The 26,635-nt window shown below is 37.7% G+C and overlaps 1 protein-coding gene across 13 annotated transcripts in view; it reads left to right on the forward strand.

Annotated features, from left to right (window-relative positions):
* The first annotated feature begins 8,779 nt into the window (after positions 1–8,779).
* Arb2a (ARB2 cotranscriptional regulator A) overlaps positions 8,780–26,635 on the forward strand; it is a 437,422-nt gene continuing 419,566 nt past the window's right edge. For 8 of the 13 annotated variants that reach the window (XM_087180725.1, XM_013071100.3, XM_013071103.3 and 5 more), the window contains exon 1: positions 8,780–8,959. The gene's annotated coding sequence lies outside the window, so the exon portion shown is untranslated. The remainder of the gene's footprint in view (positions 8,960–26,635) is intronic. The other 5 variants (XM_021255773.2, XM_013071106.3, XM_021255770.2 and 2 more) reach the window with 4 other exon arrangements.

The raw sequence follows: 26,635 nt of genomic DNA on the forward strand, positions 1-26,635 counted from the left end.
TTTCTCCAGAATTTAAAGAATCAATAACTGCTTATAACTCTTTTTCCATCAAAATACTGTGATGATTACTTGCTGGAGTATATATCTGATTAATTACTTATTGCTGCATCATATTATTACCAGAACCTAGAAGGTTAAAACCACACACATCTATTATCCCACAGCCTCTGCCAATTGTCTGGGCATGGTTTAGCTAGGTTCTCTGCTTAGCGTCTCACAAGTACCAAGGAAGCTTAGATCTTTGGTTTCATCTGCGATTCAACTAGGGAAGGGTACACTTCTAAGTTCATGTGGTTTGGGGCCACATTATTACTTTGCAGGATACCAGACTAATGGCCTCCGTTTCTTACCAGGTGTTGGTCAGAGGGCACCATCAGTATTTTGCCATGTGTCATCCTGAAATGTTCCCTTGTTTCTTCAAAGTCAAAGATTGATAGTGCAATCTTATGCAACTGATAATGAGCATATCACCATGTATATTCCTTCATCCTTACCAAATGCTAAAGGCAAGTCACTCAGCCCACAATGCCTGGGGGAAAAAGATCACACAAGAACATGAATGTGGAGGTGAGGATGACAGGACCCAGCCTACAGTTTGTCCACCTCAAGGTGGAAGTTAAATAATGAGATACCTTGTCTGGGAGGAATGAAAGAAGAATTGGCTTAGAAACAAGATGAATTGGGTGTTAGAATTTATTACAATTTGTCGGGCAGCTACAGTAAGCCAGGATCTGTGCCAGACTTTCTTTAACAAGACTCTCCATCTGTAAGTATCTCACTCATTTCTAAGTCCCTACTAAGGCAGCTCTTGAGAATACCACTTGAGGTAGTAAGAAAATGAATTGTAGAGACATGAAAAATGAACCCAAATTTTAAATAAAGATACACTGCAAAGGTCAGGCTTTAAAACACCACCTCTACCCCTACCACACGGTACTAACAAATGAAATATAACAAATAAAAAGACAGAAGACCAGATCTGGGCTGAAATTAAAATAGACTGGAAATGAAAAGAAATATTTCCAAAACTGCTCCTCCGATACTACCTTCCAGACTGACACTTCCAAAAGCTCCACAGACTCGTCCCCTAAGGAGCATGTTGAAAATGTTGCTTAAAAAGATAACCTTGTAAATGCTCTGGAAATGGTTCTAAGGGCAAACAGCAGATGACACATCCATTCAAGGAAATCTATGAAAACTGGGTGTTAAAAATGAAAGTCTGTGGAGTTTGAGTCCAGACCACTTCCTCCCTCTCTGATCCAGCTCATCAAGGTAAAGACTCCACTGCAGACGGCTGGAGCCACTAACGCAGGGCTCCCTCTACCCCAGATGTAGGTGGAGGAGGAGGACTGTCCCCACCTACCCTCTTCCAGCAACACATTCTTGAACTTCCCAGTCTCCAGAAATGTGAGCCAAATGACCCTATATTCTTTATAAATTACCCAGTTTCACTTATTTTGTTACAGTAACAAAAGACAACTAAGACAGTTTTCCCACTGATACTATGTCTATTCCTGTCCTCTGCTCCCAGTAAATTGAGTCTCTATCTGTCTGTAGTTCTTGCCAGACTTAGAAGAGTTGTTGATTTTCATTTTGTACAGATGTTTTTCGTAGTGGTGAGTGATTGCCATGCAAGCTCTAAGCTTTTTAAATGTCGAACTAGGAAGCTCTAAGTCACTGTGAAATGTCCTCTTTCACACGTAAGAAACCCACCCCAATATATCTGGAAAGAAAGGGTATGGACTGTCTTGTCTCAGACTCGCCACTGTGAAAAGTTTTTGATTAGTAGGTGTTTGCAGTGCATAATGTTTACACTCCTTGTGTGGAACTGGTACGTGTACCTAACACAGCTTAATTCCCTTTTTCATCCCCTTTCTCCTTTTCTTCCCTCCTTCTCCTCCCTCCATCTCACAGTCACCCTCTCCATTTGAGAAAGATCTGTCTTCTTCCTATAATCCATCTTTTATTTTGCTCTTTATTTATGATTTGGCTTTCTCACATTTGAGAAATGATGTGATACTTAAGCTTGTGTGTCTTATTTCATTTAACATTATGGTTTCCAGGTGCATCTGTTTTTCTATTAATGACTCAAGTTCATCTTTCTTTATGACAGAGTAGTACTCCAGTGTGTTTAAATACCACATTTTTTTCATCTATTCATCCATTGATGAACATATAGGCTGCTTCTAGGTAAACTGTTCTGCTAAAACATGGGTATGCATGTACCACTGTAGGTTGATGTCTTTAATTCTTTCAGGAAGATACCTAGGAGGGGAATAGCTGGGTCAAATGCAATTCCCAGTTTTAGTTTTTTGAGGTATCTCCATACCAATTCCATGGTAAATATACTAGTTTACATTTTCACTAACAATCTAGTGGTGTTTCCTTTCCTCCTTCAACCTCATGAACATTAGTTATTGTTTGCTTTCTTGATGATAGTCATTCTGGAGTAAGATAGAATCTCAGTGTTGTTTTAATTTGCATTTCTCTAATGCCCAGCAATGTTGAACATTTCTTCAGGTACTTATTGGCCATTTGTACTTTTGTGAAGTGTCTATTCATTTCAGTTCCCCATTTTTTCATCGGGTCTTTTATTTGGGGGGCATCTAATTTGCGGGGGGAGGGGGGGTACCGGGGATTGAACTCAGGACCTTGTGCTTATGAGGCAGGCACTCCACCACTTAGCTAAATCCCTGGCCTGGGGCATCTAATTTTTTGAGTTTTTAAAAAATATATTCTCAATATTAGTCTTCTGACAAAGGAATAGCTGGCAAAATATTTTCTCATTCTCTAAGCTCCCTTTTCACTTTGTTGGTTGTGTCTTTTGCTATGCAGAAGCTTTTTAATTTGATACAATCCCATTTGATGATTTCCAGTACTATTTCCTATGCAACTGGAGTTCTGTTTAGAAAGTCCTTGCTTATTATGCCTATGACTTCTGAAGGTTTTTGCTTTTTCTATCTTCCATCAGGTTAAGTGTTTATGTTATGACATTTAGATTTGTCTCAGACTCTCCACTTTTTAACTTCTCTTCCTATACTCATCCTGTTAGTTTGGGATCTTCAAAGACAGTTTAGGAGTGTAAAAGAAAAGTTATTATATACAAGGACCAATGTCTTCTTTGTACCAAATGCTCAAATGCTAGTGCTTTTAGTCATTCAGTACATTTCAGTAAGCTTTTGGACTCCAAGTCCAGGAACTCCAACACTGATATACCCTGAATGCTGGTGGTAGCATCTCCCAGTTCCCATGCAGCTTTCCTTCTAGCAGCTTACTTCACACAGCCTTGCTCAGTTCTGAGGTTTGCTTCTCTTTCCCTTCTTTCTACTAGAGTTGCCTCTCTCCTTTTTCAAAACAGTTCCATGCCAGTGTTATGGGTTGAATTATGTCCCACCAAAATGATACATTGAAGACCTACCCATGGGTACTTGAGCATGTGACCTTATTAGAAATAAGGCCCTTATTGAGGGAACCATGGTAAAATGAGGTTATTAGAATGGGTGCTAATCCATATGGCTTGTTTTTCTGCAAAAAAATTAAACAGATAAACACAAAAGGAGAATGCCACATGAGGATAAAGACAGTGATTGAATGATGCATATACAAGCCAAAGAACATGTTTAAAAAGCCACAGCAGAAGAGAAGCTATCAGAGAGGCATGGAGCAGATTCTCTCTCATAGCTCACAGAAGAAACTAGATCTTGGACTTCAATTCTCCATGATACAATAAATGTCTGTCGTTTAAGCCACCTAGCTTGAGAAACTGTATGTCAATCCTAGTAGATTAATACACTCAGCCTTGTACCAGCATGTCTACTAGCTGTTAGGAAAGTGTAATAGTTCTTATCTCTTTACTGTCACCACAGGTACTCTCAGTCAGTCTTGTCTTTATTTTCACAGAAGAGAGTTACATGATCACCTTAGGGACTACATTTCTTAAAGTCCAAAGTTATTGGCTAACCCCCCCACCCCGCCCCAAACAGCCCCTCTTACCACTGTCTTACTTATTACAAGGATTGTATGGCTAGGGAAAAGATTGTTTAGGATCTCATAGGCTTATAAAAACAATTCTGGATTTTAGTCTATTTAAGTGAGGAAGCTATTGAAGATTTTGAACAGGAAAGCGACAAGTTCTGATTTGAATTTTTAAAAGATTTTTATATCAGACAATTGGAGAATAGATGGTACAGAGGTTTAAAAAAGCATATAGAACAATTAAGAGACAGTTACTGCATCTGGCATGGACAGAAAGGATAGCAGTAGAGATGCTGAGAACAGGTTTGATTTAGAGTATCTTTTGAATAAAGAAGCAATAGATTTCACTGAGGAATTGTTCATACAATGAGAGGAAGTGAAATAAGAATCAAAATATAACCTTTGTTGTCCATGTAGGTGATTTTGCATGGTTATATCTACTATGAGGGATTTTTGTCATAATGCTGAGTTCAGAAATTAATGTCTGCTGGGGGTGTAATGACAGTTTTCCACAGCTATTTCATATCTATATTATTATTCAGAAGATCATAAGAAGGGCTGGATCAGAAAGTCTATCCTTAACCAGACATAATTATGATTTCTTTTCTGTTTTGACCACTATCTCCCATCTAAATAAAATTTATGTAAGAGTACATCCCAAATATTGGGAAGTAAAGAATTTGTCCTTTCCCAATGAAATATCTTGTCCTCTTTGCTCAGATTCTGGGGTAATCAAAGTCATATCTAATTGGAGAATCTTTGTTTAGGGTGAAGAATGGCTATGTCTAACAGTCTTGGGGTAAGGTTTCCCCATGCTAAAAAGACCACCCATGTGACTTAAGGTGGAAGGTTTGGGTCATGTGGTATCCTTTGGCCTGGCCAAAATCAACCAAGTGAGTAATCAATCAATCAATCATGCCTACATAATGGAGCTCCAATAAATATTCAAAATGTTGAAGTTTTAGTGAGCTTCTCTGTTTGGCAGTACCCCAATGCAAATTATCATGCTTGGATGCTGGGAAGATAACATGTCGTGACTCAACTGGGAGAGGATAACAGAAACTGTTTGGTACCACCTAGATTCTGCCTTATGTGCTTCCTGTCTTGGTTGGCGTCAATCTGTATCTTTTTCCTGTAATAAACTATGACCATGTGTATAACAACTTTCAGTAAATTCTCTGAGGCCTTCTAGAAAACTGTCAAACATGAAGGTCTGGGGGAGCTTCTTAATGCAGTTGATGTCAGAAATGAAGTCATGTGTCTGGGCCCTTAAATCTTGCAGTTTGTCTAGCTCTAGGTAAATGCATCCATCTACAAGTTGTCCCCATCACAAACTAGAAGCAATTTTGCTTGTGTTTTTGAAACTCTCTTGAAGTATACTTTGTAAATCAATATTTTATCTTCTCATATTTTTAAAAATTCCAAATACATAGATGGGGATTATAGAGGGTTTAATTACAAGTAATAATCATTTTAGTGGGGCAGATATTGGAAATACTTTGATTTAATGATTCCATTTTTTGAGCTTTGAAATATATTGAATCTAGGAGGCAGAACTTGTCATTACTATGCCACAGTTCACTTATACATACTTAGACTTAAGTAAAGGTAGAAATGTTGATTGTTCTAATTTAGGTCAGAATTCAGATTTCACTCCAATAGAACTGGTCAGTGTGGACAGAGCATTTCTTTAGCATCTAACCAAGAATGTTTTTCTTAATGATTTTGTCTGAGCTGCTAAAATGTTGGAGCTGAGTTCTAGTCATAGCAAGGGAATTCTAATTTTATTTTTTAATTTCCATAAATAACATGTTATTTGATAGTATATTTGTAGGTATCAGCTGTTACTGAGATATTTGATATGGAGGACACAGGTGGACTGATAAATAAACAGATGGGAAATAGCTTTGTATAGAGGAGGAAATGCCAAATATGGTGTTGGGAATTTCTTTGATCACCCCAGTGATCAAAGATGGACCACCTGTTTCCTGGGACAGAACAAATTTCTTTCTATTTTCTTTATCTCTGTCAGTTCATGAAGTATAAAAGAAGGGTGGTGAGAAAATTGGAGTTTCTGGCTTCCCTAGAGATATATAAATTAAGACCAAAAATAAACAAATTAGCTTATACAATTTACAAAGCTGTTGTTTTAGAAGGGATTTGTGCCTCCCCCTCTATATATATATGAAGAAACAGAACTTAGAAAAAGTTGCCTTACATATGTGTAGTCACGATTGTAGTAGTTTTGCTAAGAACACAGGCTGCTATAAAATATCTAAACTCACATGCAACCATTTTGTTATTTTTCCTCCTTTCTCCTTGTAGATTTGTAGGAGACATTTTTGTAGCCAGCAGAGACACAACTCTACTCCATTTAGGGCAGGATGAAGGGAGCAAAGCACTCATTCTATTTCAGCGAATTACCTCTTTATTCTTGATTTTGTCATTTTAGATAGAATTGGATGTGAAAATACAGTTTCCTATTGGTTGTTATTGTTAAACCCAGCGAGAAAGAACCAACCAGAGACCGATGTTAAATCCACACAGGAGTTTATTAGTGGCCAGGACCCGAGCCAAGCATCGGACTGGAGCTCCGACTGGGGGTTGACAAACATGTTTTAGACATCTTTGAGGCCAATAGTTTCTAGGTGCCCCTATGGGATAGAACTAGTAAAGCAAGCAAAAGGTACAGAAGTAGAACGTCCTGCTGTTAGAACATTTGTAAAACAATAATTGATTAATTGTTATTTCTAAAGAGACTTTCTAAGGGGAGGAGGTTTTTAAGCTTCCTCCTTCTGAGTTCACGTAAAGGGCAGGCAGGTGGGTCAAGCAGCAATATGGAGTCTGTCTTGCTAACTAGGGTCCTTCAGTTATTACATAATGTATTAATTTCTTTTGCAGAATGACAAATCACTTCAAAATTTACTGGATTAAAATAACAACAGTTATTTTCATTATTTCTAAAGCATCTGTGGATCAGGAATTCAGAACAGGGCACAGTGCGGTTGGCTTGTCTCTGCTTTATAAAAATTGGAACTCTGGTTGAAAGATTCAGGGATTGAGATATTCTGAAGCCTCATCCTTCCTGTCTTGGTGTTGCTAAAATTGTTGGCTGAAACACCAACAGGTGTGTTCAATAGGAAACAGTTTACTACCGAGCAAAGTGTATTCTAATCTTTGAGTGGGTTCCTGTGTAACACTGAAAGATTGTGGCACTGATCTTTCGAACTATTTCCAAGTTTTGTATCAACACTGCTGTATTACTAGTAACTAAACTTTACACTTTTGTCCACTTGTCACTAGTCATCCCATTAATGTTTTCTCTATTAGAATGCCATGTTGCAGTTAATCTCATTAGGTTCCTTTTAGCTCTGACAGTTTGATTTTTTTTTCTTTTCCTCCCTCTCTCTCTCCCCCCCCCCCCCGCCCCTTCCTTTCTTTTTTTGTAACCCTGACTGGAGAAGAACTGGTTAAGTACTTTGCTTGATTTCTTTTTCATGGTTAGACGGAGATAATAATTTGGGCTGCCTTTTGGTTTTTTTAGAAATTGATTCAGTTTCCAGAGTCTACCAAAACAAAAGTATATTTCTTTTCACTCTTCCATTTAATATATCTTCAGTTTTCTTGACTGTCTACAGCACAAATTCCAATTACTCAGTACGGAACACAAAGCTTTTCAAAATCAGGTTCTGGTCTTCCTCCTCCGTTAAAAGTCCTATCCTAAAACTGAGGTCCAGCCAGAAACGAAGCCCTAAAAGTCTTGGCAATGCCCTGTCTCATCTAGGCATTCATTTCTGATTAATTCTACTGGGATTCTCTATACCCAAGAACATTCCTTAATACTGCTCTCCTCCCATTAACATTCATGCCCTTTCCAACTTCCAAGCCTCTTGACCTACAGGCTTCTAAATGCTTCTAAGGAAGTATTTAATGTGTGGTCATTCATTCACTCAACAACTATTCAACTGTGTTTTGTGAGAGGCATTATTGTATGGTTGAGAATATATTAAAAAGACAAAAGTCACTGCCTTCCTTGAGTTTACATTTTAGTAAGCAGAACACATTGCCAAAAAAAAAAATCATCTTTTCCCTTAGATATAGAGGAAACAAGAAGCTGTGATTAAGACATATGAGCAGTGTGAAGGACAGTATTACTTAGAGTGGAATGGGATCGTTTCATGAAAAATATTATAAATGTTGGTTTACTTGTCAGGTGCCAGACCGACCTTCCTTCCCTTTGACTGTCCAAGAAGCTGTCTAACTCAGGTTTGTTTCTAGCGCCTGATTCACCCTTATTTGTTAACAGCTGTGGAATAAACAAATGCCTGCAAAGTACCAAGTAAAAACTAAAACTCTGTTGCCTCCATTGTTCGCCCTGTATCTACCCATAGGTCAGGTATACCGAAAACCTGTTTTGTAAACAGAAGGTCAACACACCCCCAAGAGTCGCATTTGAGTCAGATATGATAACAAGGATATTGACAGCAGTCATTATGAGGAAGCTAGTATGGACTTCATATGTAAGTTTTAATTTAGAGATAAATATAATCCTCGGAAGATCTTTCTTTTCTATAGTTGAATTTAAGCCCGCTAAACCATTAGTGGGGAGTTCACACTTTATAAATTCTGCTAGAAGAATGAGGCTTCACGGTGACTCGTCCTCTAAGCTCTTCATACAGTCTTCAGAAGGGGGAGCATAACCGGCTTCGTAAACAAGAAGGTGACCGACATCTATTTCTACAGGAACCGACCCCGCGACCACGCACCGCCCATTTCCGGGTTGTCGCAGCCGCCGCCGTCGCATGCGTAATGACGTTACCATCTCCCGCAGACCCCGGAAGTGCAACTGGAACTTGGTCGGGGTGCTGATCCCGAGAGGGAAAGTCCCGACGACCTACCGCACGAGGGAGTTCCTCTAGCGAGCTGGAAGGCCACGCCTCCTCCCGCCTACCCCCGCAGCCCTGTAGCTGGGGGCAGAGGTCAGGTAGGAGTCGAGTCTGCGAGGATCTGAGCTACGGGACAGGCCTGGGTTCAATCCAAGTACGGGACTGGCTTGGATCAGCCTCAGGCGGGGGAGAGCTGGCCTTGAGGTCCGAGGCTGTCAGAAGCTACTCTTCGTTTCCAGGGGACACCGCTGACCTGAGTCGCAGACGCTACTGATGGGCAGTTTGCACTTGCCGTTTCCACTGTGGAGGCAGGAGGGACACACGTGTGTTCCCTGGACACTTGCCTTATATCTGAGCTTATGAGTTTCTGGGAGCCTCTAGGGACCTTAGCGTAATAGGCCCTCGGGCAGGTATTGCAGGTTTCTGGTTGCTTTCCGTTCTTTCCTTTCCTTCGTTTCCTTCGTTTCCTTCCTTTCCTTCCTTCCTTCTTTTCTTTCATAACAGAAAGTGTTACCAACTGCAAACAGATTGAAGTGCAGCTATAAAATGCTTTCAAACTTTTAACATGCCATAACCATTGATGCGACGTTTCACTGGGATGCATTGAGTGCTTAGTCGAATATTTATGACTTTGAAATAAAGTTAGGTATGTTTTCGAAGTAGACCTGTCTCTCCCACATCTAGGTATTTAACACACTCTTCTAGTGTTCCAGGGTGTATATCCTTTGGGCCAAGTGATTGGCTACTTATCTTTTGGCTATAATTAAGGACCAGCTGAAAAAAGAAAGAAAAAGAACAATCAGTGTTGTTGCATTTGTTAAGTCCTCCCAAGTACTCAAAAGTCAAAGAGGGAAAATTCTGTGGTTTTCATTTACAAGTACCTTGTAATGTTTATCAAAAGAAATGCAATGCGATATTTGTCATTTGGCATACGGTTTGCTTTTGCTTTAATTAAGCAGCATCAGCAGTATATTGTTATTCTTTATCATTCCTAGTGAGGAACAGATATACTGTATTCATTTAGCATATTTAGAAGCTGAATCAGACAGTACTTTTTCATGTGCTTAATTAAGATCTCAGCATCAGTGCTAGTACTAGTTTTCTTTTTGACTTTTAAACTAAGTATTCCGGCCCCTTAACCAACAAAGCCTACGTTGAAAGACTAAAGATACTCTGGATGGCTTTGAGGCTGTGGCTCTTTCCAACACTTTTAAGTGGTGGAATAACACTCAGGGAAATATAATCTATGAAATGTGAGCATCCTTCTACACTCCTTTAGCAAGTAGTTACTAACCACCTTTAGTGTGCTGCATAATGTCCCTGGTGCTGTTGGGAAGACAGTAGTAAACAAAATAGAAAATCCTTGTGTTCCTGGAGCTTACATTTTAGTGGGTGGAGAGTAACAGTAAACAAATAAACATATTATAAATGGTGAAAAGAAAAATAAAGCACTTAAATGGGAGAGAGAGTGATGGAGGATGCTATTTAAGATAGGGTGTTCAAGCTGAACCTCTGGATAGGGGACATTTGAGTGGAGATCTGAATGAAGTGTGGACTTGAGCTCTGCAGGTGTGTGGGAACAGATCTTTTAGGCTAGCACAAAGGGCTGGAGGCAAAAACATGTTTCACATAAGTTGGAATAGCAAGGATGTAAGCATCAGGGTTTAAAAATCTTGTGAATGGATATTTATTCAGTGATTTGTTGTGTGCATGAGGGGGCATATTGACAGCATATTTTTTCTAAACTTTCCCCAACAGACTTGTATGAGGGATTTTGTATAGGCTTGTGATGTTTCCAAGTTTTTGTTGAGCCTTAACGAAATTAAACACCATTTACCCAGTTGGATATAATTTATCCTTTGTTTTTTTCAGCTTGGTTTTGCATAGTATTCAGTAAGTAGCAAATACTCTGCCACCTGTCTACTTTACTTTTCATTCAGCTTTTTAAAAATCAAAGTAAAACATAGATACCATGAAAATTTCCATTTTAATCATTTAAGTGTGCATGCACATCATTATTATTGATCTCCAAAAATTATTCATCTTCCCCAACTGAAACTCTGAAATCTATTACAGCTAACTCCCCAGTCTTGACTACCCTCAGCCCCTGGCAACTACCAGTCTACTTTCTGTGCCTTTGGTACTGGAGACTGAACCCAGGGCCTTTGCATCAAGCTGCGTCTCAGCCCTTTTAAGATTTTGAGACAGGGTCTCACTGAGGTGCTAAGTTGCCCAGGCTGGGCCCTAGGTTGTGATCCTGCTGACTCAGCCTCCCAGGATGCTGGGGTTAGAAAGGTGCCCCACCAAGCCTGGCTGTGCCTATGAATTGGACTGCTGTAGATTCCTTATGTAAGTGCAGTTTGTACAGTATCATTCATCTATGTTGTCTTAGTTACTTTTCTTGTTACTAAGACACAGTACCCTATACCCTCAAGTTAAAAGAGGAAAGGTTTATTTCAGCTCAGTTTGTAGAGGTTTCAGTCTATGGTTGGCGGGCTCCAAGGCAGTGAGGCATGGCAGAGGGGCATTGTAGAGGAGAAACAGTTCATGGCGTGGCAGGCAGCAGGCAGTAAGCATCAAGCCTGCCTTTCCCTTTTATCTCATGCAGCTATAAGCCTTTTGAGTGGTACCACTCAATGGTGGACCTTTCCATTATCCACACCCAGAACTATGCTCAGCCAATCAGTGGACTATTATCATATCCTTAATCTATATCCATATACCTTTAATCCACATTTACGCACCCTAAATCTAGCCACCTCTGAAAAGTCCTACCTATGAGTGCATGAGGCCTTGAGGAGACATCTAGACACAAGGCATAAGATATGGACATTGGTTTGCTTCTACATTTTGGTTGTTGTAAATAATGCTCCTATGTGTGCAAATATCTGTTCTGGTCCCTGCTTTTATTTCTTTTGGTTATCAACCTAGAAGAAATTGCTAGGTTGTAAGGTAAATTGCTGTAGTTTGCATTTGAAGTGTTAGCCAGAAGCCGGTATTTTAAAGGTGTGGTTCCTAGGGAGTCACTATTGGTACATGATAGAACCACTGGGATGTGGGGCTAGTGGGAGGTTTAGATCATTGTGGGGGTGGCTTCCAGGAGATAGTGGACCCCAGTCACTTCCTCCTCTTTCTTTTGCTTTCTGGCCTGAGTGTTTTTGCTATAATCATGTGCTCCCACTGTGATGTGCTGCCGCACCACAAGCCCAAATCTGTGGGGCCAACTAATCATGGACTGAAACCTCCACAAATGTGAGCCTACATACAATTTTTGTCATTATAAGTTGATAATTTCAGTATTTGTTAAGTAATGTAAGCTGACTGACACACAAAACTGTGTTTAATTTTTTAAAGAACTGCCTACTCTTTTCCGCAAAGTCCATCCCATTTTACATTCCAACCAGCAGTGCACATGGATTCCAAATTCTCCACATCCTCACCAAACATATTTACCTTTTTTTTCTTAAAATAATAGCCGTTTTCAGAGATGTAAAGGAATATCTGTGGTTTTGATTTGCATCCTCCTAAAAAATAGGGATGTTGTGCATATTTTTATGTGTCTTTTGGCCATTGATGCAGCTTTAAAGTATGGGTTGCCTACCACCATATCACTTGTTGCTTTTTTAACCTAAAATTACTGTAATTGTAAATTTGTCAATTGTCTGTAGAGTAGGTATCTACAGTAACTCCAAACTTTAGCATCTTTTGTAACAATGTACAAATCTTTTGGTATCAGATAGTGATGACAACCGTTCAGAAAAGTCAAAGATCATCCTGATCTGCTTTGTTTTATTTTTTAAAAAAAATTTTTTTTTCCTTTGGAAGGAAGGAAGTATATTGATTGATTAGCTAGACCCTTTGGTTTAGTAGCTAAGAGGAGCCAGAAAAGGATAAGCCAGAAAATGTTGAAGAAACAGAGAAAAGATATGTTGGATAGCAATATAACAATTAGATGGCCCTAGATGGACAGTGGCAGAAGAGATCAGCACTAGTGATAAACAATGAGCATCACAACTGACAGCAGAAGAGAGGCAACCCAACACCAACTGACAGAAAATAATAAAGTTCTGTAGATTAGAATGGAATGGGGAGAGAGGAGAGGGTAGAGAGCAAATTGCCAGCTGCCTCTCACCTTATGGTTCTGAAATGGGGTATATTAGTTTAGGAAGATGTACTGTATAGCAAGTAATGTATGTCAGTTGATGGGGTTCAGCAGTGTTTGGAAGGTGTGCATGGTGTCTATTCCTACAGAAATAAACTGAGTTCTTCAAATCATGTACCACATTATTTCCATTCACAGAAGAGACTTAATTAGATAATTGGATGTGTAATCTAACAATGTCCAACGTCATTAAATTTTTGTATATAATTTGTTTAAAAAGGAAAGGAATTTTAACATCTAGAATGTCCAATTGTCCATTAGTTTAAGGTAGCATGTATTTTTCATTTTTTAAAAAAATTTGTTTTATTGGTACACTTTAGGTATACAATATAATGACATTCATCATTGGAAATTTGCACCTTTACATAATCTCTCTTGGTTCTTATTTTTCCCCCTCCCCCTGCCCTCCCTTCAACCCCTCCAGCCCTCCCTATTTACAACGACTTTATTTCCATTTTTTCCTTTTCTCATATTAATTCCATTCCCTTCTTTCCTTTCCCCTACCCATTCCACTTCCCCTTCCCCTTTGCCCCTTTTCTTCCTATTTCACATTATCTATTATACCATTTAGTCCTTATTTACATTTTCAGTTTCTCACACTAGAGAAACTATTCTGTCTTTATACATGTGTGTCCTGTTTATTTCACTTAAGAGCATGGTCTCAATGTGCATCCATTTAGCTATAAATGTCTCTAATTTCTCATTTTTTATGGCTGAGTAGTAATACATTTTATAAAAAACCCCCATGTTTTATTGATCCAGTCTCCAGTTGATGGGCATTTGGGCTGCTTCCAAGTTTTAGCTATTACAAATTGTGCTGCTATGAACATGGGTGCACATATATCACTGTGGTATGATTCTTTTAATACTTTGGGGAAGATACCCAGCAGGGGAATAGCTGGGTCAAATGGGACTTCCAGTCCTAGTTCTTTGAGGTATCTCCATACTGATTTCTACAGTGGTTGCACCAGTCTACATTCCCACCAGCAGTGGAGCAGGGTTCCTCTTTCCCCACAGACCCATCAGCATTTGTTCTTGGTTGATTTCATAATAGCAGCCATTCTTTCTGGAGTGAGGTGGAATCTCAGCTCTGTTTTCATTTGCATCTCTCAAATGACCAGTGATGTTGAACACTTTTTCATATGTTTATTTGTTATTTCTACTTCTTTGTGTGAGAAATGTCTGTTCATTTCAGATGCCCATTTTCGGATTGGGTCTTTAAATTTAGAAGGTCTGACTTTTTAAAGTTCTTTATAGATTCTAGATAATAGACCTTTGTCTGAGGAACAGCAGGTGAAGATTTTTTCCCACATTGTGGGTTGTCTCTTCACACTGCTGGTGGTTTCTCTTGCTGTGCAGAAGCTTTTTATAAGAAGAGATCCCACTTGTTGATTGTGCTAGTCCACAGGTAACTGAGGTTTTGTTCATAAAATCTTTTCCTACACCAATGTCTTTAAGAGTTCTACCTAAACTCTGTTCCAGGCGATTCAGTGTTTGTATTTTAATGTTTAAATCCTTAATCCATTTCAATTTTAGTTTAGTGCATGGTGAGAGAATAGGTCTAGTTTTAATCTTTGGCAAGTTGAAACCCAATTTTTCAGCACCATTTATTAAAGAGGCTACCTTTCCTCCAGTGAGGGTGTTTGGCTCCTTTATCGAATATGAGATGACTGAGTCTGTCTGGAGTTCTTTTGGCATCTTCTAATTTGTCCCACTTGTCCTCAGGTCTGTTTCTTTGCCAGTACCATGCTGTTTTTATCACAGTAGCTTTAGAGTATAGTTTCAAGTTGGACATTCTGATACCCCCTGCCATGTCTCTGTTACCTAGAACTGCTTTTGCTATACTAGGTCTCTTCTTGTTCCAAATGAATTTTTGGATTGTTTTCTCAAGGTCTGTGAAGTATGCTTCTGGGGTTTCAATTGGGGTTGCATTGACTCTATATAGCAGTTTTGGAAGTATGACCATTTTCACTATATTAATCCTTCCTACCCAGGAGCAGGGAATGTGTTTCCATTTTCTGATATCATCTTCAATTTCTCTTTTCAGAGTGCTATAGTTTTCAGAGAAGAGGTCTTTGATTTCTTTCGTTAGGATGATTCCTAGGTATTTCAGTTTTTTGAATGCTATTGTGAAAGGAATTGTTTGTCCTGTGTCTCTCTCAGTGAGTCTGTTGTTCGTGTAGAGGAAAGCTGTTGATTTTTGTGTGTTGGCCTTGTATCTAGCTACTCTACTGAATTTGGTTACTAAGTCTAGAAGACTTTTGTTGGAGTTCTTGGGTCTTCTATATAGAGTATCATGTCATCTGCAAATAATGACAATTTGACTTCTTCATTTCCTATCTTTATTTCTTTTATTTCTTTCTCTTGTCTAATGGCCATGTCTAATGTTTCCAAAACTATGTTGAACAAGAGTGGTGAGAGTGGACATCCTTATCTTGTTCCTGATTTTAGTGAGAAGGATTTCAGTTTTTCACCATTTAGCATGATATTGGCTGTTGGTTTTTCATAGATGGCTTTTATCAGATTGAGGTAAAGACCATCTATTCTGATTTTTTGTAGAGTTTTTATCATAAATGAATGTTGGATTTTGTCAAATGCTTTTTCTGTGTCTATGGAGGTAATCATATGGTTTTTGTCCTTGTCTCTATTGATATAGTGAATTACATTGATTGATTTGCATATGTTGAACCATCCCTGCATGTCTGGAATGAATCTCACTTGGTCAGGGTGTATGATCTTCTTGAGGATCTTCTGCATTCTATTTGCCAGTATCTTATTAAGGATTTTTGCGTTTCGTTCATTAATGAGATTGGCCTATAGTTCTCCTTTTCAGTTGGGTCTTTGTCTGCTTTGGGGATCAAGGTGATGCTTGCTTCCAGGAATGAATTTGGGAGTATTGCTTCCCTTTCATTTTCATTGAAGAGTTTAAACAGTAGTGGCAGTAGTTCTTCTCTAAATGTCTTGTAGAATTCAGTAGTGAAGCCCTTAGGACGTGGGCTTTTCTTAGTTTGTAAATGTTTAATAATGTTTTCAATTTCAATGATTGATATTGGGTTGTTTAGAATTTTTAGGTCTTCTTCATTCAAATTTGGTAATTCATATGTATCTAGGAATCTGTCCATTTCTTCTGTGTTTTCCATCTTACTGGCATATAGGTTCTGAAAGTAGGTATTGATGATCCTCTGGATTTCTGCTGGGTCTGTTGCAATTTTACCCTTTTCATTCCTAATTGCATGGATTTGGGCCTTTTCTTTCCTTTTTCTGATAAGGTTGGGTAAGGGTTTGTCAATTTTGTTGATTCTTTCGAAGAACCAACTCTTGGCTTCATTAATTTTTTGTATTGTTTTCTTACTCTCCATTGCATTGATTTCTCCTCTGATCTTTGTAATTTCCTCCCTTGTATGAGCTTTCAGTTTGTCCTGCTCTTGTTTTTCTAGAAGCTTGAGGTTCAGCATCAGGTTGTTTAATTGGGCTTGCTCTGTTTTCCTAATATGAGTATGCTATGAATTTACCTAGTAAGACTGCTTTCATTGTGTCCCATAGATTCTGATATGTTGTATTGTCATTATAATTTAATTGAAGGAACTGTGTGATTTCTTCTTTATTCTCTCTGTGACCCATTGCTTATTCAGAAGTGTGCTGTTCATTTTCCATGTGTTTATGAAATTTTTGCAGTTTCTTTTGCTATTCATTTCCAATTTCATTGCTCTATGGTCTGATAATATACAGGGGATAACTTCAATTCCTTTGCACTTACTTAAACATGTTCTATGTGTGAGTATGTGGTCTGTCTTGGAGAACGACCCATGTGCAGCTGAAAAGAATGTGTATTTTGATTTTGTGGGGTGGAAGACTCTGTAAACATCTGTTAAGTTCATTTGTTCAAGAGTTTGATTGAGTTCCAGTATTTCATTACTTATTTTTTGTCTAGTTGATCTGTTTGTGACAGTGGGGTGTTGAGGTCCCCCACAACTATTGTATTAATGCATATATGACTTTTCATGTCCATTGGTATTTGTTTTTTATATTGGGGTGCACTAGTGTTTGGTGCATATATATTAACGATTGTCATCTCTTCCTGTTGGAGTGTTCTCTTTACAAGGATGTAGTGTCCTTCTTTGTCTCTCTTAATCAGTGTTGGTTTGATATCCACTTGATCTACAAAGAGGATAGGTACTCCTGGTTTTTTTCAGCTTCCTGACGCATGGAGTATTGTTTTCCACCCTTTAACTTTCAGTCTATGAGTTTCTTTTTGAATTAAGTGTGTTTCTTGTATGCAGCATATTGTTGGATTTTGCTTCTTGACTCATTCTTCCAGTCTATTTCTTTTGATTGGTGAATTGAGACCATTAACATTAATGGTTATAACTGGTATGTATTGACTTACTATTGTCATGACTTTTTCTTTTTGTTGTGTTCTCCCCCTTTACATTTATTTTTTTGTCATGCCCAATGGATTCATTCTGGTGTGCTTCCTGGGGTTGTGATCCTCATTGTCTGTTCCTAGCGTATTATCTAAAATTTTTTGGAGTGCTGGTTTGCTATTCACAAAGTTCCTAAGGTACTCTTTGTCATGAAAGTATCTTATTTCTCCATCAGTTTTGAAAGATAGTTTTGCAAGATGCATCAGTCTGGGTCGGAGGCTGTTTTCCTTTAGGGCTTGAAATACATCACTCCAAAGTCTTCTTGCCTTGAGAGTTTGCATTGAGAAGTCTGCTGTGATTCTGATGGGCTTTCTTTGTATGTGATTTGTTTCTTTTCTCTCACTCCTTGTAGAATTTTGTTCTTCTCTTGGGTTTCTGGAATCTTTACAATTATATGTTTATGTGTAGATTTTTTTTGATCAAGGCTATTTGGAGTCCTATATGCCTCACTTATCTGTATGTCAAGTTCTTTTCTCGTGCTTGGGAAGTTTTCTGTGATTGCTTCTGTGAATGGTTTTTTTAATGTCATCTGCACTCTCTCCTGTTTCTTCATGGACTCCAGTGAGTCTTATGTTATTCTTCTTTGCATTGTCTAGCAGCTACTGTATTGATTTCTCGTGGTGCCTTACAATTTTGAAGCAATTTTTCTTTTCCTGGTCACTAATTGCAATCTTATCTTCTGTATCTGAAATTCTGTCCTCACATTGGCACATTCTGCTGTGTAGACTTTCAATGGAGTTTTTCATCTCCTGGAAATCTGTTTGTATCTGTTTTATGGATTCCATTTGTTTCCTATGTTGGGATTCGATTGTGTTTCTCAGCTCCTCTATTTTTTTATCTGTGTCCTCTCTATATTTATTAATCATTTCTTCCACTATGGGCACAATCTCTGCTATTATCTTAGAAATTATTTTTGATTTCATTTTTTCCAGATCCTCGTTTGTTGCCGATTCAGGGATTCTAGGTGGTTGAGTATCACAGTGTTCCATCTCCTTTCCCTTTGGGGTTGCTGTAGTTGATCTGGAAATCTTATTTTGGGACTTGTTTATGTGTCTTCTCATTTCAATGGGGACGGGGTACTGTTCCCACCTGCATGGCTCACCTCCTCCTTTCTGGGAGCAGTGGAACAGCGGCCCGGAAGCTCCTTCCTCTGGATTGGGAGAGGTGGAAAGGCAGCCCAGAAGCCCCTTTCTCTGGGCTGGCAGCAGTGGAAAGGCGGCCCGCATTTTTCATTTGTTTTTTAACTACTGAGTGTTGTGCCAACTTACTGTTTGAGATTCTTTTGGAGTACTGCATTTAGCTAATTCAGTTATAAAGCTTAAGTGGATTGCATTAGTTTAAATAATGAGTGAAAAACTGTACCAGGCTCAACATATTTTGACAAACTAAAATTGATCAATTTACTGGAGGTGAGGTAGCAGATGACTGACTTGTTCAAGGTTTCACAGCTAAGTTACAGACAAGTTTTGAGACAGCAGTGTTATGCTGCTTTCTGTGATAGTATTTGTTGTTTCTTTTTTGGGGGGAAACTGCATTCTTTACTGTATGTAACTGAAATACCATTTTGCTTGCAGAAAATATCTCTGTGAGGACAGATCATTGAAGCAAAGCATTTGTTGTATTTTCTCATTTCTTTATGGCAGATTTTATATTTATTTTAAGCATACTTTAGATTGGTAATGTACTTAGGCTTGATTTGCTCAGAGGTTACAGAGGTGATAAATAAGACTCAGATTGTGAATTTGGGCCTTGGTAAAGCCCTTTAATTGCACTTTACAGGAATGATTACAACTGATACCCAACAGTGTTACTACTAACTGCTTTGGGATGTAGGTAGTATTCCTATCCCCTGCTAATCACACTGCCATAATATGTAATCAGGTTTAAGAAAGCAGCAGGAAAGATAATATATGTGGCTCAACAGGCACACTGCTTGCATTTAAAAAGCATTTCAGAATAAATATCCAAGATAGTGAAGCCAAACCCTTTTTCTCTACAAAGCTTAGCTTTCTTTGATAAGCCTTATATAGGAGATGGAATAAACAGGCATTCTGACCAAAATTAGAACCCAATTTGAGATAATTTAAAAATTTGAAAAGATTATCTCATTAATAGTGATGGTATATTCTCTTGATTTAAAGTGTTCCATTCTTTTTGATGTCATCATTTTTGTCTGTACTATGGAGATGATTCTGGTATTAAGTAGTTCGGAAATTTATAATGTGATTGGTTTGGTTTAATGCCTCCCCTCTGATGTACGTTGGAATATTTATCTTAAAATGGTCATGGCTTGGAATTGGCGGAGGGAGGAGTGCATTAGAAGGATCAGATTAGGTAGGTGGAAGAAATTCAGATAGAAAAGAAATCTGCATGGAGATAGGACCCTGGTCACAAATGACGTGAGGATAATATGGATAAAGGAATAAGGTAAGGCCTAATGTCTAGATGAACTGAAATATGAGGGAAGAAAAACATGGCAATAATTAGATAGGATCTTTTATTCAAAAGATGTTAAAATATAGATATGTGGTTGTAAGGTAGTCTGGACCCCATACTTGAGGATCTTACATGCTAGTTGGGGTATCTGATGTGAAGATGAGACTTTAGCAAAATGTTCTGTATTACGACAAAAGTATGTATAGTGTGCTATAGGAGAGGAGTAAAGCCTTTGTTGGAGTCACTGGAAGGCTTTTTACACTTTCCATGCCTAAGTTGTGAACCTACAGATGGGTCATTTAAAATAAATCAGAAGGACTCTAGACAGAAAAAATAGCACTCAAAAAAAAAAAGGAATTTGCAATAAATACAGGAGAAAATTTGATTGTAGTGGACTTGGAGACAGCCATGTTATGGAATGGGTCACTACAGAAAATTTTGGGAAAGAAGGCTGGTGTAATTTGTGAGGAATATGGATTTGCCTCAGTAAGTAATAGAAACTATTAAATGGTTTCTCTTATCTCCTGTTTTGTAAAAAATTCAACGTTGCCCATAAAAGAGGTCTGACCTTTGTCCTTGCTTCCTTAATGATAACTGTTATTATATTTGATTTTTTGCCTGGCTGTTTTGGGTCACACTGTCCAATATGATTTAGGGTGGGGGCTGGCCATATCTGTATAGTCTTAGGGCAAGGATGCCCATGCCAGAAATATTTCTTATGTGACTTAGGATGGGGGTTTTGGATCCTGTGGAATTGGTGAGACTGAGCTCAAGTATGTGGGTGGCCAATTAGTCCATCATGTCTGGGTAGTGGAGTCCTAGTAAAAGCTCTAAATACTGTACTACATCTCTTATGGGCTTTCCTACTTGGCAGTTATTTCTGCATATGCTCTGGATTGAATGGATCAAATTGTCCTATTCATGTGTTGAAGCCCTAATCACCAATTGGGCTGTAGTTAGTATAACATTAAATGAGGTCATAAGGATGGGTCCCTGATCCTGCAAGATTAGTGTCTTTATTAGAAGAGACAGCAGAGAACTCTCTTTACAGTGAGCATGTACTTTTCTTCAAGCCAGGAAGAGAGCCCTTAGCACAAACTCACTGTTCTGGGAGTTCAGCCTCCAGAATTGTGAGAAAATAATTTATTGTTGTTAAAGCCACTCTGTGTATGATTTTTTTAAAGGTAGTTTAAGCATACTAAAACAGTAATTAATGGGTAATTAATTTGTTTTTGTTCTTGTTAATCAGTGATTAGATTCTTTGTGCTTTAGTAAAGTAGTATAGAGTTTGATGGACTCAGTTTCCCAAATTTTTATTTTAAATTTGAGTCATCTGAAATTATTCAAAAACTTGATTTTAGCTAAGTGCATGGTGAAAGATATGGGTCTAGTTTTAATCTTTGGCAAGTTGAAACCCAGTTTTTCCAGCACCATTTATTAAAGAGGCTATCTTTCCACCAGTGACGGTGTTTGGCTCTTTTGTCAAATATGATGTGGCTGAGTGTATCTGGAGTTGTTTCTGCATCTGCTAATCTGTTCCATTGATCCCCAGGTCTCTTTCTTTGCCAGTACTGTGCTGTTTTTATTCACAGTGACTTTGTAGTATAGTTTCAAGTGGGGGATTGTGATACCCCCTGCCTTATCTTTGTTGCCTAGAATTGCTGTTGCTATTCTAGATCTCTTTTGGTTTCAAATGAATTTTTGGATTTTTTTCTCTAGTTTTATGAAACATGTTGTTGGAATTTCGGTCAGTATTGCATTGAATCTATGTAGCACTTTTGGAAGTATGGCCATTTTCACTGTCGGTTCTTCTTACCCAAGCACAAGGGATGTCTTTCTATTTTCTGATACCCCTTTTGATCTCTTTTTTCAGAGTGCTGTAGTTTTCAGAGTAGAGGTCTTTTACTTCCTTCATTAGATTGAGTCCTAGATATTTCATTATTTTGGATGCTATTGTGAAAGGAACTATTTCCCCTATTTCTTTCTCAGTTAGTCTGTTATTCATGTACAAGAATGCTATTCATTTTTGAATGCTGACCTTGTATCCTGCTACTTTACTGAATTTGGTTATTATGTCTAGAGGCTTTTAGTGGAGTTTTGGGGGTCTTCTATTTAGAGTATCCTGTCATCCACAAATAATGACAGTTTAACTTCTTCCTTTGCTATCTTTATTCTTTTAATTATATTTCTGTTGTCTAATTGCTGTGGCTAATGTTTCCAGAACTCTATTGCACAGGAGTGGTGATAGTGGACATCCTTGTGTTGTTCCTCATGGTAGTGTGAAAGATTTCAGTGTTTGACCATTTAGTATGATGTTGGCTGTTGGGTTTTCATAGATGGCTTTTATCAAGTTGAGATAAAGACCATCTATTCCAGTTTTCTGAAGGATTTTATCAAGAATGGGTGTTGGATATTGTCAAATGCTTTTTCTGCATCTATTAAGATGATCATGTTTTTTGTCCTTGACTCTGTTAATATGGTGTATTACACTTATTTATTTATGTATGTTGAACCATCCTTGATCTAAATATTAAAAAAAACACTAAACCTGCTGGAAGATGGGTTAGGTAGAACCCTTGAAGATATTGATGTAGGAAAAAACTTTATAAACAAAACATCAGTTGTATGTGAACTAGCACAAAGAATCAACAACTGGGATCTCATCTTATTAAAAAGCATTTGCACAGCAAAAGAAACCACCAATAGAGGGAAGAGAAAACCCATGGTGTGGGAAAAAATTTTTACCAGCTGTTTCTTAGACAAAGGACTACTGTCTAGAATATATAAAGAACTTAAAAAAATTAGAACACCCCTCCCCAATTTAAAGACCCAGTCCAAAAATGGGCATCTGAAATGATTAGATATTTCTCAGATGAAGAAGTAGAAGCAGCAAATAAATTTGAAAAAATGTTCAATATCACTGGTTACTGGAGAGATGCAAATGACTCCACAAAGAATGGCTGTTATCCAGAAATCAAACAATAACAAATGCTGGTGAGGCTGTGAGAAAAAAGGAACCCTTCTCCATTGTTGCTGGGAGTGTAGACTGGTGCAACCACTGTGGAAATCAGTGTGGAGATTCCTCAGAAAACTAGGATTTGAGGTCCCATTTGACCTAGATATTCCCCTTCTGGGAACATTCTTGAGAGAAATAAAAACATCATACAACTGTGATTTATGCACATGCATGTTTATAGCAGCATTGTGTAATAGCTAAAGCTTGGAAACAGCCCAATTGCCCGTCAACTGAGGATTGGATAAAGAAGATGTGGGTTGTTTTTTTTTTATAGGATGGAGTACCACTCAGCCATAAAGACAAACTAGAGACATTTATAGCTAAAAGGATGCACATTAAGGTCATACTCTTAAGTGAAATAAATAAGACACACATGTATAAATATCAAATTATTTCTCTGGTGTGAGAAGCTGAAAGTGTAAATGAGGACCAAAATGTATAGTGGATATTGTGAAATAGGAAGAAAATGTTCAAAAAGGAAGAGGAACTGGGTGGGAAAGGGAAAGAAAAAAAGTGAAGAAAAGAAGGAAAAAACAGAAACAAAGCTTATGTATATGTGGGGCGGGGGGTGGGGTGGAGGGTTTGAGTGGAGGGAAGGGGAATGGGAAAAAAATAAGAACCAAGATATTTCATGTACAGGTACAAATTCCCAATGATGAATGTGATCATAATGTATACCTAAAATGTACCAATAAACTTAATGGATTAAAAAAATCTTTTGAAACGCTTGAAAAAAGAAAGTACTCAGGAAGGCTTCAGTGAGGATTTTCAGATGGAAAAAATAATATACTTGGTCATGCTCTAAGGATATCCAGTGGAATTTCCCTGTATATTTTGATAATAGCTTAATTGAAGATATTTAGCTTATAGCAATGTTTATCATAGATTTTAGAAGCTATGTCATTTAGAACATTTAAAAAATATGGGTTTGCCCTTTCCCTGCTACACTGAGGTATTCCTGGGGTTTTAGAGTTAAGAGAGTTTTCAGTTAGATATAACAAAGGAACATTTGATAGAAATTAAATTGACATAATTCATCCACAATTGTATGTTTATGTGTTTCTACTATTTTTTTAGGCATAGTGAATGTGATTTGGTAGACATCTTTTCAGTTAAAAAAAATCTAGGATAAAATATAAAGCATTCCAATATTTGAGTTATAAACATTTAAGATTTTTATTTATGGATTTGGTTATTCAATAACATTTCAAAAACATACTAGTAAGATATCAAGAAAATGTGCAAAAGAGAAAGATGAAAACCATGTAAATAAAACTTGAATTTGCAAGGAATATAATACAGGTAGTGACATTGGAGTTCATGTTTTTTGAGCACCTCTAATTGAAAATCCCAATTCCAAAATGTTCTGAAACCCACAGCATTTTGAGGACCTATGTAACACTGAGAAAATTTCAGATTTTGGATTTGGATCAAAGATACCCAACCTGTATAGTCTAATAGTCTATGCAAATATTCCAGAATTTGGAAAATCCCCAAATTTGAAACACTTCTGGTCTCAAGCATTTGGGATAAGGAGTACTCAGCCTGTAGTAATTAATCACAAACCATGGTATCTAAATGTTGAAATGGGATGGGAAGATATATCATGAGTTTTAAATGAAGATATATATTTTAGGCATAATGATATTTACATGCATGCATGTAATGTAGGCCTGTAAAGGCCTCAGAGCAGATGAAAATATTACCACATTTAAAAATTTTATTATTTTTTATGCCAGGTGGTTTGTAGAGTTGTTGATTACTTATGTCAATAAATGAGAGTCATAGTTCTATTGCTACAAAAACAATCAATCTTTGTTTTGGAAAATACTTTTGACAGTATTCTACTTTCTGAGGAATCATTAGTCTTTTGCATCTTTAGAGTCTTATCTTTGTTACTGATGTATCAGTTAAGCTGTGTAGGATAATACTAGACAGTTATTTTTCATAATATTGCACAGGACAGAGTTTGCAAATTGGATATCCCTAGACTAAGTGAGCTTGTAAAACATTAAAGTTTTCCAAGTTAATTTCCAGCTAATTGAAGTATAAAGCAGTGTTTTTGGTTTCTTCTGAAAAACACAAATTTCCAGTCACATTGGGCCTTCATTCAATATAGTGGCAGTGGGACAGGTGGCACCTCCCTTGAGATGAGCATGTTTTCTAGTTTACTGCAGTCTCTAGTGTTCACACCTCGTAAACTTCCGACTACAGAGCACTGGTGGTGAACCCATGGCGCATGTGCTGCAAGTGGGTTGTTTGTATCACTGGAAGCTCTAAAAGGTTCCCCATCACTACTATAGAGCCTCCCTGCCTGCATTGACTGTTCACTTTCTGGTGCCTGAAGACATTCATATTTTTGATTCCTGCATTATACAAGCTTTTAGCATGAGTACTGTTTGTCTTTGGTTTTCTGTGGCTTTGCTGCACCCTTTCTTTTTATTCTTTCTGTTTAGCTTCAGTGTTTGGAGTATGGCATTCAGGGCAGAAGCCCTGTGAGTACTGTCTTATGCTGTAAATTAGATCCTTTTCCTGTCTGTTCTTTGGGTTCCCTCCTTTAGTTATTGTCAAGGTGGCAGTCTGTCCTATAGGTTGGGCTGTGGCCTGAATCTTAAAGAGGATGTGTGTAAGTTTGGTTCCAGGATCCAATAAAATTGATTTTATTGGAGAACATTTGTACCTCTTCCCTTCAGCATCAAAGCCCTTTTGATCTGTATCCTGTTTTTTTTTTTTTTTTTTTTTTTTTTTGGTACCGGGGATCGAATTTGGGTCCTTGCGCTTGCGAGGCAGGCGGCAGAACCACTGAGCTAAATCCCCAGCCCATGTATCCTGTTCTTATAGAGTCTTTTCCTACTTTTTCCTAGGAGGCCAATATATAAAGTCAATTTATGCTGATATATTTCACAGGTAGTTGTGATTAGAGTATCATTGTTTATAATGAGTCATTATTTTGAAACAATGTAATTGTGATGTTGAAAGTTTTATCTGCATTAGGTATACTGCAGGTACTGCTAAGAAACTAGACATTTCAGTTTTATCATTACAAACTATTTAAAACAACCTTATTTATTCTGAATATTTTTCTTAACAAGTAGCATGTATAATTATTTTTATCAAAACAAATGTGTTTATGTTTTAAAATGTTTTAATTTAAACATGTGAGGTTATTTTACTCTCATTCTTATTTTTTTGTTCCCTTAAAATGAAGAACGATTTTTAGCTAGGTCAACACTTATTATTGAAAATATTCTACTATGTAAGCCAATTTTTCAAAATCCAATGACTATTGAAGAAAGCATTCTTATTTTGACAAATCTAAAGGGAGCTCTTTCCTTATGTGGAAAATAAATTATTGCTGAATTGGAAAATCACTAGGAAATATGTTATGAATTCAGTGACAATGAGAACTGATGAATCTGGGAGCTTAACTGATATTTGCAAATTCATTGGGGATTTAGATATATGTTGTCTACTGCTGTGTAATAAGTTATTTCAAAAGTTAGCAGTTTAAGTTAAAAAGCATTTATTATCTCACATAATTTCTTAGGGTCAGAAATCTAGCTGCCACTGAGCTGGGTATTTCTGCTTTAGGGTCTGATGAAGTCACAGTTAAGGTATCATCCAGAGTTGTAGTCCTCTGTAATTTAGATCTGCAGTATCCACTTCTACCCTCATGCATGTGGCTGTTGGCAAGAAGCTTTGGTCCCTTACCACATAGACCTCATCACAGGAATGC

The sequence above is a fragment of the Heterocephalus glaber genome, unplaced genomic scaffold (assembly GCF_053883595.1).
Source record: "Heterocephalus glaber isolate CG9 unplaced genomic scaffold, H.glaber_assembly_v1.0 deba00001465, whole genome shotgun sequence".
Classification (NCBI taxonomy): domain Eukaryota; kingdom Metazoa; phylum Chordata; class Mammalia; order Rodentia; family Bathyergidae; genus Heterocephalus; species Heterocephalus glaber.